Here is an 11588-nt window from a genome sequence, read left to right as displayed (position 1 = left end):
GTTTTTGTTGGTATATACCCAGGAGTGGGATTGCTGGTGCCTATGGGAATTCTGTGCTTAACTTTTTAGGAACTCGCAAACCGTCTCCACCATTTTCTCTTGTCACCAGCAATGCACGAGGGGCCCAGTTTCTCCACATCCTTGACAATGTTTGTGATTTTCTGCTTTTTTGATTCTAGCCACCCTAGTGGGTGTGAAGCAGTATCTCATGGTGATTTTGATTTGCATTTCCCTAATCTTCACATGTGCTTTCTCGTTGGAACTGAAATGTAAGAAATGGGATATTTTACCTAAAAGTTTAGATTTCTGTCATCTCTTGAAAAACGTGAATGTTCAGACTGATCTCCCCGCATGGGCACTGGCCTGCTTCCTTGTTTTCCTACTTCTGTCTCTCATTCTAAATGTTGGCGCCCACCTGGCCCTGGCCTCCCAGCGGGTCCCCACGTTCAATGGGATGGGGTTGGCCAGGCACTGCCTGCTGTTGCCAACTCGGTCCCTTTGGGAGCCGTGCACTGCCGTCTGCACCAATGGGTTCTCTCTTATGGGTCCCTGGGGGTGGGGACGTGAGTCCAAGAGGGACTGCGAGTCTCGTCTGCGAAAACCTGCCCAGAGCCAGGGCTTTTCTGCTGGGCATCCTCGAAGCCTCTGGGGAGAGGCCAGGCCAGCGGCTGGCAGCAAGCAATGGAAATGGGGTGAACAAGCGCTTGGGGGCCGGGACGAAGCCAGAGCCTCCAGAGGCTGGCACTCTGGATTTAGATTCAAAATTTGCCATTGAGTTGGGAGGGGTTGGAGTAGAAAATTCCACATGGGAAGACCATCAGGACGAAGACAACTCTGGAGGGAGTGGAAGCTGGCAGGGACCTGTGCTTGGTTGGCAGCTGTGTGACAATGTTACTACATTGTTATGGTATGAAAGGACTTGTTGCCTTGTAGATATACATTAAGATTTTTTTTTTTTGTGACAGAGTCTTGCTCTGTCACCCAGGCTGGAGTGCAGTGGCATGATCTCAGCTCAGTGCAACCTCCACCTCCCAGGTTCAAGCAATTCTCCTGCCCCAGCCTCCCAAGTAGCTGGGATTACAGGCATGTGCCACCACGCCTGGCTAATTTTTGTATTTTTAGTAGAGATGGGGTTTCACTGTGTTCCCCAGGCTGGTCTTGAATTCCTGAGCTTAGGCAATCCGCTCACCTCGGCCTCCCAAAGTGGCAGGATTACAGGTGTAAGCCACTGTGCCCAGCCAATATATTTTTTTAAGAGATGGAGTCTCACTCTGTTGCCCAGGTTGCAGTGCAGTGGCGATCATAGTTCACTGCAACCTCAAAGTCTTGGGCTCAAGCGATCTTCCTGCCTCAGCTTCCCTAGTAGCTGAGACTACAGGCTTTTTGTCTGTTTTTGTTTTGTTTTGTTTTTGAGACAGAGTCTCTCTCTGTCACCCAGGCTGGAGTGCAGTGGTGCAATCTCAGTGTACTGCAACCTCCGCCTACAGGGTTCAAGTGATTGATTCTCCTGCCTCAGCCTCCTGAGTAGGGATTACAGGCACATACCACCACGCTTGGCAAACTTCTGTGTTTTTTTTTTTTTTTTTTTTTTAGTAGAGACAGAGTTTCACCATATTGGCCAGGCTGGTCTTGAACTCCTGACCTCAAGTAATCTGCTTGCCTTGGCCTCCCAAAGTGCTGGGATTATAGGCGTGAGCCACCATGCCTGGCCTATAGGCTTATTATTATTATTTTTGGTAGAGACAGGGTGTCACTATGTTGCCCAGGCCTGTCTTGAAGCCCCTAACGTGGAGCCATCCTCCCATCTGGGCCTCCCAAGTGGTTGGGATTACAGGCATGAGCCACTGCGCCTGGCCGATGAGCACGTAATTTTTCTACAACACTGTCACCCCTCTCCTGTCCTGTCTGTCCTCTGGTGTCCGGGTTTCTGTAGAGCTTGGGGGCTCTGTCTGGGTTGGCCATGGATGTTTGGAGAGTGAGAATGGAGAGAGGTGCTCTCAGCCTTCTCAGCCGCCTCGGGTGGGGACAAGCCTGCCCACATCTCGGCTTCCCCTTTTTTGAAAAGAGGAGATGCTCCTGGCCTGGCCCTCCAAGGGTTACATCGACAGGCTGGCCTCCAGCTGAAAGATGCTGCTGGGTAACAAAGTGCCAGGTGGTCCTCACCTTTCTGGTGCTTGTTCTCAAGTCTGGAGACACGGATGGGTTTCACTTAGGGAAGAAAAACTACCACATCCGCACAGCAGCAGGGGCCCAGGAGCGCCCTGGGGAAAGAGTGGGGCCGGCCTGGAGGAGGTCGCCCGCTGGTGTGAGCACCTCTCCTGCTTCCCTGTTTCTCCCTGGATCGAAGCAGCGGAGCCACGACGATCTGACCAACAAGACCCGAAGTCCACCCAAACAAAGGCACATGCCAGCACTTTACCCGCCACATCCAGGCCACATGGGTTATCCACACTGCTGCCGGGGGGCTGAGGTGTCCGCCCTGGAGCACAGCTGTGGACGCCCTGTTATCTCCAGCCTCTTGGGCACTGACTTAGCAGCTATGAAGTCAACAGCTGGAAAGACAGTGTGCGTTTTGTGCTGACGCAGCTGGGCCTCTGCGAGGCTTGCCTGGACTTGCCCTCTGCCCGCGGTCGCCCCACTGTGGTCGTGGCAGGGAATCTCCTCTGACTACTGGAAGCTGTCCAGGGCTCCCCAGAGCCCCTTTCTCCCGTCTTTGTCAATGCAAAGTTGTGTGACCCCAGACGCGATTACAGCCAGGACAAGGCCTGCTCCTGGACGAGGCCTTCAGCCAGGCAAGCAGGAGTTCCTTTGGATCTCACCATTTCTCAAATTCAAGCATTTAGAAATGTCTCCAGCCCTGGCCGGGTGCGGTGGCTCATGCCTGTAATCCCAGCACTTGGCAGGCTGAGGTGGGTGGATCACCTGAGGTCAGGAGTTCAGGACCAGGCTGGCCAATATGGTGAAACTCCGTCTCTACTAAAAATACAAAAAATTAGCCGGGTGCGATTGCAAATGACTGTAATCCCAGCTATTCGGGAGGCTGAGTCAGGAGAATTGCTTGAACCCGGGAGGCAGAGGTTGCAGTGAGCTGAGATTACATCGTTGCACTCCAGCCTGGGCAACAAGAGGGAGGCTCCATCTCAAAAAAAAAAAAAAAGAAAGAAAGGTCTCCAGCCCTGAAGCTGGTGGCCAAGTGCCAGGAAGGGGGCGGTGAGACTGAGAGGTATGGGCTGGGGAGGGATGTGGAGTCCTCCTCAGGCCCAAGTCAGAGGGACCAGTTTGCTAGGGGGGAGGAGATTCACCATTCCTGGGTCTGGTCTTGTGTCTTCCTTCTATATTGTGTTTTACATGTGTATAAAAGTAATATATGCTCTCGGCAAAATATTCATATTTTATGTTGTAAACATTTATGCATATTTATATATATTTTATGTATTGTTTTTATATATAAGATATACAGGCTCATGATAAAAAATATATTTATAGCCTATCTTTTTAATTTTTATTTATTTATTTATTTATTTATTTATTTATTTATTTTTATTTTTTATTTTTTGAGACGGAGTCTCACTCTGTCACCCAGGCTGGAGTGCAGTGGCCGGATCTCAGCTCACTGCAAGCTCCGCCTCCCGGGTTTACGCCATTCTCCTGCCTCAGCCTCCCGAGTAGCTGAGACTACAGGCGCCCGCCACCTCGCCCGGCTAGTTTTTTGTATTTTTTAGTAGAGACGGGGTTTCACTGGGTTAGCCAGGATGGTCTCGATCTGCTGACCTCGTGATCCACCCGTCTCGGCCTCCCAAAGTGCTGGGATTACAGGCTTGAGCCACCGCGCCCGGCCTAATTTTTAAAAATATATCGTGTTTTCCTATATATAAAAGTGACATATGCTCATGGTAAAAAAAAAGTTTACAAAATTGAGATGTAACTTACGTATAGTAAAGAGTACAGCTCTTAAGGAAATAGCTCAATACATGTTTTCCTTCCTCCCTCCCTCCCTCCCTCCCTTCCTTCCTGCCTTCTTTCCTTCCCTCCATCCCTTCCTCCCTCTTTCTTTCTTTCTTTCTTTCTTTCTCAGAGTTTTGCTGTGTTGCCCAGGCTTTGCAGTGGTGCAGTCATACCTCACTGCAACCTCCACCTCCCGGGTTCAAGCAATTCTTTGACCTCAGCCTCCTGTGTAGCTGGAACTACAGGCGTGCACCACCACATCTAATTGTTTCTTTTCTTTTTCATTTTTGTAGAGATGGGCTTCACTTTGTTGCCCAAGCTGGTCTCCAACTCTTGGCCTCCAGTGATCCTCCCGCCTCGGCCTCCCAAAGTGCTGGGATGACAGGCATGAGCCCTCACACCTGCCCTAACATTTTGATGGTTGAAACCAAATTGCCGTTCCAGAAGCTTCTGCCCGTGCCGAGGCACAGTGACATGAGGTGAGAGTCCTGTTGTTTCCATTTGTTATCATCAGTAGCTTTTATCAAGCTTTAAAGGTGCCACAAGATGAAAACTACAACTCCATATGATTTATCTTCTTTCATTATGATTAAGGCTAACATCTTGGCCATTTGTATACTTCGTTTGAGAGTTGTCTGAATGTATTATCCAAATCATTTGTCCATTGTATTAGGTTACTCATCTTTTTCTGTTATATTTGTAAACACTCGTTGCATATTAAAGACGCTAAGACCATGTATTTGGAAGGCATGAGAAGGAAATAATTTTTTTGCTTTTTGAGACAGAGTCTCACTCTGTTGCCCAGGCTGGAGTGAAGTGGCATGATCATGACTCAGTTTAAGCGATCCTCCCACTTGTAGTTTGAGTCTCTGGGACTACAGATGTGTGCCACCACACCTGGCTAATTTTTGTATTTTTTGTAGAGATGGAGTCTTGCTATGTTGCCTAGGCTGATCTGAAACTCTTGGGCTCAAACAATTCACCTGCCTTGGCCTCCCAAAGTGTTGGAATTGCAAGTGTGAGCCACTGCGCCCGGCTGGAAATCATTTTTTTTTTTTTTTTTGAGATGGAGTCTCCCCGCTGTCACCCAGGCTGGAGTGCAGTGACTTGATCTTGACTCATTGCAACGTCTGCCTCCTGGGCTCAAGTGTTCCTCCTACCTCAGCCTCCCCAGTAGCTGAGACTGCAGGTGGGCGCCACCATACCTGGCTGATTTTTATATATTTTTTTAGTAGAGACAGGGTTTCACTATGTTGGCTAGGCTAGTCTCAAACTCCTGACCTCAAGTTATCTGCCTGCCTCAGCCTCCCAAAGTGCTGGGATTACAGGCATGAGCCACCTTGCCCAGCCTGGAAATCATTTTATACCTACAGCAAAACATCGATGATTCTACTGTCCATGTGAAAATTCAACTATCAACCAAGCTTTTCTTTTGCTTCTATATCTCAATCATGCAATAACCAACTTAGATGTTCAAATTTAGTTTTAGTAAATGCTTTAGAAAAAAGTAAACCTGGAGTGGGAAGGCGCCATCATTTCTCTACCTTGTGCCTGTGACCTCCTTCACTATTTACCAGCCCTCTTTAGGCCCTCAAATCCTGCCTGAGCTCCATGAAGTCCACAGTGACTTGAGTTGGTGTGAGTGGAAACCTCTGCCTCCACAGTGCAATGTCACTGACTACTGGAAATTAGGCGAATGCATTAGTGCACAGCAGAGGTGGCATGGGGAGTGGTCAACGTATGTCAGAGTCTCCCCTGGCGAATGGTGGTGAGCTGAGATGAGGTTGTGTCTGCATTTGGGAGGTGGGGGAGGGCTTGGCCGATGAGGAGGTGTGGGGGTGGCGTGGTATGGGCGCTTGATTGAGGAGAAGGAATAGGCGAGGGGGAGGTGGATCGGGAGGATTCCTGATACAATATAAAGACCCAGCTACTGGAGCAGGGTGCATTTGCTGACTCTGCTAATGTTGGTTCCTACCCCTGTTTGTTGGCTCCAAAGTTTAGTTGATGACAATATCGGGGCCGCCAAGAACTAAAGAGAAAGGTAGTTGGTGATGGGGCTCCCAGGATGGGGCCTGGGGGATGATGGGGAACAGTTTCTATCCTTTCCTTCTCCAATGTGTTTGATGTCCTTATTCTGGGCTGGGCTGGCCTGATCTTGGGCGTCAGTTGCAGCTTTTTGAGCACTTTGTGTTTGGGGCTGAGGCTCTCGAGAACATTTTCTTTGGGCACTTTGGCTGTCCTTTCTCCTGCATGGAGAGGCTTCCCCCATTTGCTTCCAGCTGGCTTTGCAATCGAAACTCAGTGACACTGAAGCCCTTCCCCACAGCCATGCTGCGGCCGCTCCGTTGCCTTTCCACATCCTTGCAATTAAGCCTTTGGCTTTGTTTGTGCCTCAACATCCTCTTTCTCATTCCACTGTGAAATGTTATAAGATACTCCGAGGGAAGTATTTTCACTTCAAGATCACCAAAGGTGGCAACCTGAACCTCTGGGCTCCTTGGTGTGGCTGAGCAGATGGGACGAAGTACTCTGGGCACACCCAGCCTGCTCACCCCTTGGCGAACCTGGTGAAACCCCCATCTCTACTAAAAATACAAAAATTAGCTGGGTGTGATGGCGGGCACCTGTAATCTCAGCTACTCAGGAGGCTGAGGCAGGAGAATCACTTGAACCCGGTAGATGGAGGTTGCAGTGAGCTGAGATGGTGTCACTGCACTCCAGCCTGGGCGACAAGGGCAAAACTCCGTCTCAAAAAACAAAAAACACAAAACACACAAACAAAACAAAACAAACAAAAAAAACAGTGTGTTCAGGCCACCCTGGGCTGGTCGACACAGGATAGGCGGCTTCCTCACCAGCCTCTCATTCCTGCCACAGATCCCGGCACTCCCTGGGGTCACTCAGCACTGACACCAGAGGTTGACCACTGTTTGTTACTGTGTTTATGCTGTTGCTTTTCTTATAGTTAAGAAGAAAGCAAAATATTTCCACTGCCTGTGTCTCTATCAAAAGTGAGAAATAAAAACCGATGGAGGGTCTCTGAGTTTCAGGGAAAGGGCTTTCCTGCATACTGAGCATGCACACAGGAAGGCGTGGGCCAAAATCACTGGTGTCCTGGCCGGGCGCGGTGGCTCACGCCTGTCATCCCAGCACTTTGGGAGGCCGAGATGGGTGAATCACCTGAGGTCAGGAGTTCGAGACCAGCCTGGCCAACATGGTGAAACCCCTATCTCTACTAAAAATACAAAAATTAGTCAGGTGTGGTGGCAGGCACCTGTAATACCAGATACTCAGGAGGCTGAGGCAGAAGAATCGCTTGAACCCAGGAGGCAGAGGTTGCAGTGAACCGAGATGGCACCATTGCACTCTAGCCTGTGCCCCAAGCATGAAACTCTGTCTCAAAAAAACAAAAATAAAAACACAAAACAAAATCAGTGGCGTCCAGAGCGGCTGGGAGAGGTGGGGACGGGTCCTCCGCGGAGCCTGCGGAGAGAGCACGGTCTCTCTGGATTGGACTTCTGGCCTCCACACCTGCGAGGGAACACACCTGGGTTGCTCAACGGCCCCAGTCTGTGGTGCTTTCTCAAAGCAGCTGCAGGAAACCAATCCAGTGGGTCGCCTGATCATCAGTGTGGATGAGAGGGAAGCAAGGACCTGTCGCCTTGGCACACTGTCGACGCTTACTGTGGTTTGAATGTGTCTCTCCAAAATTCAAGTTGAAACTTAGTCCTCAATGCAACAGTACTGGGAGGTGAGGAGGCTGTAATGGCTCTGCCCTCTGGGGTGGGATTAGAGCCTTATATATTATATTATTCTATTTTGAGATGAGATTTTTAATTATTTTTTTTGAGACAGAGTCTCACTCTGTCACCCAGGCTGGAGGGCAGTTGCGCGATCTCAACTCACTGCAACCTCCACCTGCCATGTTCAAGCAATTCTCCTGCCTCAGCTTCTCAAGTAGCCGCGATTACAGGTGCCTGCCACCACACCCAGCTAATTTTTTTGTACTTTTAGTAGAGACGGAGGTTTCACCATGTTGGCTAGACTGGTCTCGAACTCCTGACCTCAAGTGATCCACCCACCTTGGCCTCCCAAAGTGCTGGGAGGTGTGAGCCACCACACATGGCCTTGAGATGGGATTTTGCTGTGTTTCCCAGGCTGGAGTTAAATGGCTCACTGCAACCTCCGCCTCCTGGGTTCAAGTGATCCTCCCTCCTTAGCCTCCCAAGTAGCTGGGACCACAGGTGTGCGCCACCATACCTGGCTAATTTTTAAATTTTTTTGTAGAGACAGGGTTTAGCCATGTTGCCCAGGCTAGTGTTGAATGCCTGCGTTCAAGCGATCTGTCTGCCTCAGCCTCCCAAAGTGTTGGGATTACAGGCGTGAACCCCTGCGCCTGGCAGGATTAGAGTCTTATTATAAAAGGACTTCCCTTCCTCCACGTGAGGACACAGCCTTTTTCCCCTCTGGAGGATGCGGCAACGAGGTGCCATGTGGGAAGCGGAGATTCTTGATCTTGGACTTCCCAGCTTCAGAACTTCGAGAAAGAAATCTCTATGACTTGTAAATCTCACAGTCTGCAGTGTTTTGTGATAGCAGCAGGAACAGATGAAAACAACACAAAATACAGAACGCTTTTCTCTTGTGTTCATCATTGCCTTTGGGTCACTGTAGCAGGATGGGGCCCCCCCCACTCAGCCGACGGAATAGCAGAGGTCCTCGCCCGCCCTACAGTGCAGACACCACGTGGAGCTCCTCACCTGAACAAAGAGGAAACTGGGCACAGTGAATGATTTGCTCCAGGTCTCGTGTACGATCAATGGCAAAGCTGGATGTGAAAACCAATAACGAAAAAGAGTCAGCCCTGGGTGACGATGATTAATGGGTCTCATTCTAGGTGGGTGGTGGCAGGGCCCCAGCCTCAAGTATTGTCTTCAAAAACAATCATCAGATCCAAACAGCATCTGATTGTTGTTGGAACTTTTGGTTCTTTTCCTGTACTTACTGGCCATTTGAATTTCTTTGCAGAATTGGCTCTCTCAGTTTCATGTGAGAGGAGCAAACCTCTTTTGAAAATGATATAAATGGAAAACATTAATTCTTTTTTTATTCATTATTATTTTTTGAGACAGGCTGCAGTGCAGTGGTGCCATCATAGCTCACAGCAGCCTTGAACTCCCAGGCATGCCTGGCTAATTAAAAAAAAATTTTTTTTGTAGAGATGTGGTTTCTCTACATTGTCTAGGCTGGTCTCGAACTCCTGGACTCAAGTGATGCTCCCTGCTTGGCCTCCCAAAGTGCGGGGATTACAGGTGTGAGCCACTGCACTCAGCCAAAACCATTTCCATTAATTTTTTTTTTTTTTTGAGACAAAGTCTCCCTCTTGTCACCCAGGCTGGAGTGCAGTGGCACGATCTCACCTCACTGCAACCTCCACCTTCTAGGTTCAAATGTTTCTCGTGCCTCAGCTTCCTGAGTAACTGGAATTGCAGCCATCTGTCACCATGCTTGGCTACTTTTTTTGTATTTTTAGTAGAGATGGGGTTATGCCCTGTTGGTCAGGTTGGTCTCAAATTCCTGGACTCAAGCAATCCTCCCCCCTCAGCCTCCCAAAGTTCTAGGATTATAGATGTGAGCCACTGCACCCCAGCCAAAACCATTCATTCTTTAATAAAGTTGTAAGAACAACCATGTTAAGAACTGAATGAACAAGAGGCAACCTTGTGACAGCTGCAGCATTTTGGGGGTGGGCTCTCCTGTGGGCAGGTGCAGCTTGAAAGACATGACCCATCCTGGACGGACACACCAAGGGCTAAACAGTTACAAATTTCAGGGAGCTGCCCCTAAGCTGTGCGTGTAGCTAACATTTTCTTTTTTCTTTTCTTTTTTTTTTTTTTTTAAGACGGACTCTCACTCTGTTGCCCAGGCTGGAGTGCAGTGGCGCAATCTCGGCTCATTGCAACCTCTGCCTCCCAGGTTCAAGCGATTCTCCTGCCTCAGCCTCCCCAGGAGCTGGGACTACAGGTGCCTGCCACCACGCCCGGCTAATTTTTGTATTTTTAGTAGAGACAGGGTTTCGCCGTATTGGCCAGGCTGGTCTCGAACTCCTGAACTCAGATGATCCACCCACCTCGGCCTCCCAAAATGTTGGGATTACAGGCATGAGCCACCACGCCCAGCCTGGTAACATTTTCATTTACGACACTGGACTCACAGAGGGGTTTCTCTGCAGGTGGTTTTGTTGAAAAGGTTCGTTCTTGCCTTTTGCTCTCCAGAACGTGTTTCTCCTGAGAGCTGGTGATTAAAAAACCCACTTCCCTGATTCATTCCAGACATTGGAAATACATTCAACCTGTGTGTTTTATTAAAAGGTACAGCTGGGGAGGTGCTTGTTAAGGTGTGCTCTGCTTCCGACACCAAAAGCAATCTGATGACGTTTGAATCGGGTGACGGAGAAAGTCATTTTCCATGTCGGGTCACCAGCGTCGATTACAAAGTTTGCTTGACGGCCCACAGCTGGGGCCAAGAAACCCAAAGGGGAAGTTTGCCGGGGCTCTCTGCGGTGCCCTTGGCCACCTTGCCTGTGCTTCTCCGACCAAGGAGTCCGGACTCCTGCTGGCCTCTGCTGGGAGCTGATGGATGTCAGGTGAGGACAGGCCAGGTCCCCCTGCGGCTCGCTTCACCCAGCCCTTCCCTCTGAGTCTCCCAACAGAAGCTTTTATTAACCACCCCGAGGATGGGACCGCTGTGTGGAAGCCACTGAGCAAACCCTGTCTGAAACATGGCCATTATCTGCCTTCTGCTTTTTTTTTTTTTTTTAAGATGTGGCCGCAGAATCTGTTTTCTTTTAGTTGTGGTAAGACACACATAACAGGGCTGGGCACAGTGGCTCATGCCTGTAATCCCAGCACTTTGGGAGGCCGAGACTGGTGGATCGCCTGAGGTCAGGAGTTTGAGACCAGACTAGCCCACATGGTGAAACCCCGTCTCTATTAAAAATACAAATATTAGCTGGGCGTGGTGGTGTGAGCCTGTAATCCCAGCTACTCGAGAGGCTGAGGCAGGAGAATCATTTGAACCCGGGAGGTGAAGGTTGCAGTGAGCTGAGACTACCCCATTGCACTGCAGCCTGGGTGAGAGAGCGAGGCTCTGTCTCAAAAAAAAAAAAAAAAAATGCACATAACATTTACTATTTCAGCCATTTAACAGTGGCAGTTAGTACATTTACAATGTTATGCAACCATCACCACTATCTAGCTCCAAAGCGTCTTTATTATACCAAAGAGAAATCCAGTAGGCAGTCACTTCCCACCCTCCTCCCTCAGCCCCTGCAACCTCCCATCTCCTTTTTGTCTATGGAGCTACCTATTCTGGATATTTCCTATAAGTGGAATCGTGTAATATGTGGCCTTTTATGTCTGAATTCTTTCACTGAGCATAATGTTTTTCATGGTCCATTCATATTAGAGTACGTATCAGTACTTCATTCCTTTTTTTATTGAGACAATATGTCACTCTGTCACCCAGGTGTGAGTGCAGTGGTGCAATCATAGTTTACTGCAGCCTTGACCTCCAGGGCTCAAGAGATCCTCACACCTCAGCCTCCCAAGTAGCTGGAACTACAGGTGTGCACCACCACGCCT

The sequence above is a fragment of the Mandrillus leucophaeus genome, unplaced genomic scaffold (assembly GCF_000951045.1).
Source record: "Mandrillus leucophaeus isolate KB7577 unplaced genomic scaffold, Mleu.le_1.0 Scaffold1, whole genome shotgun sequence".
In the NCBI taxonomy this organism is placed as follows: domain Eukaryota; kingdom Metazoa; phylum Chordata; class Mammalia; order Primates; family Cercopithecidae; genus Mandrillus; species Mandrillus leucophaeus.
The sequence above is the reverse complement of the archived record's forward strand: the minus strand, read 5'-3'. Positions refer to the sequence as shown.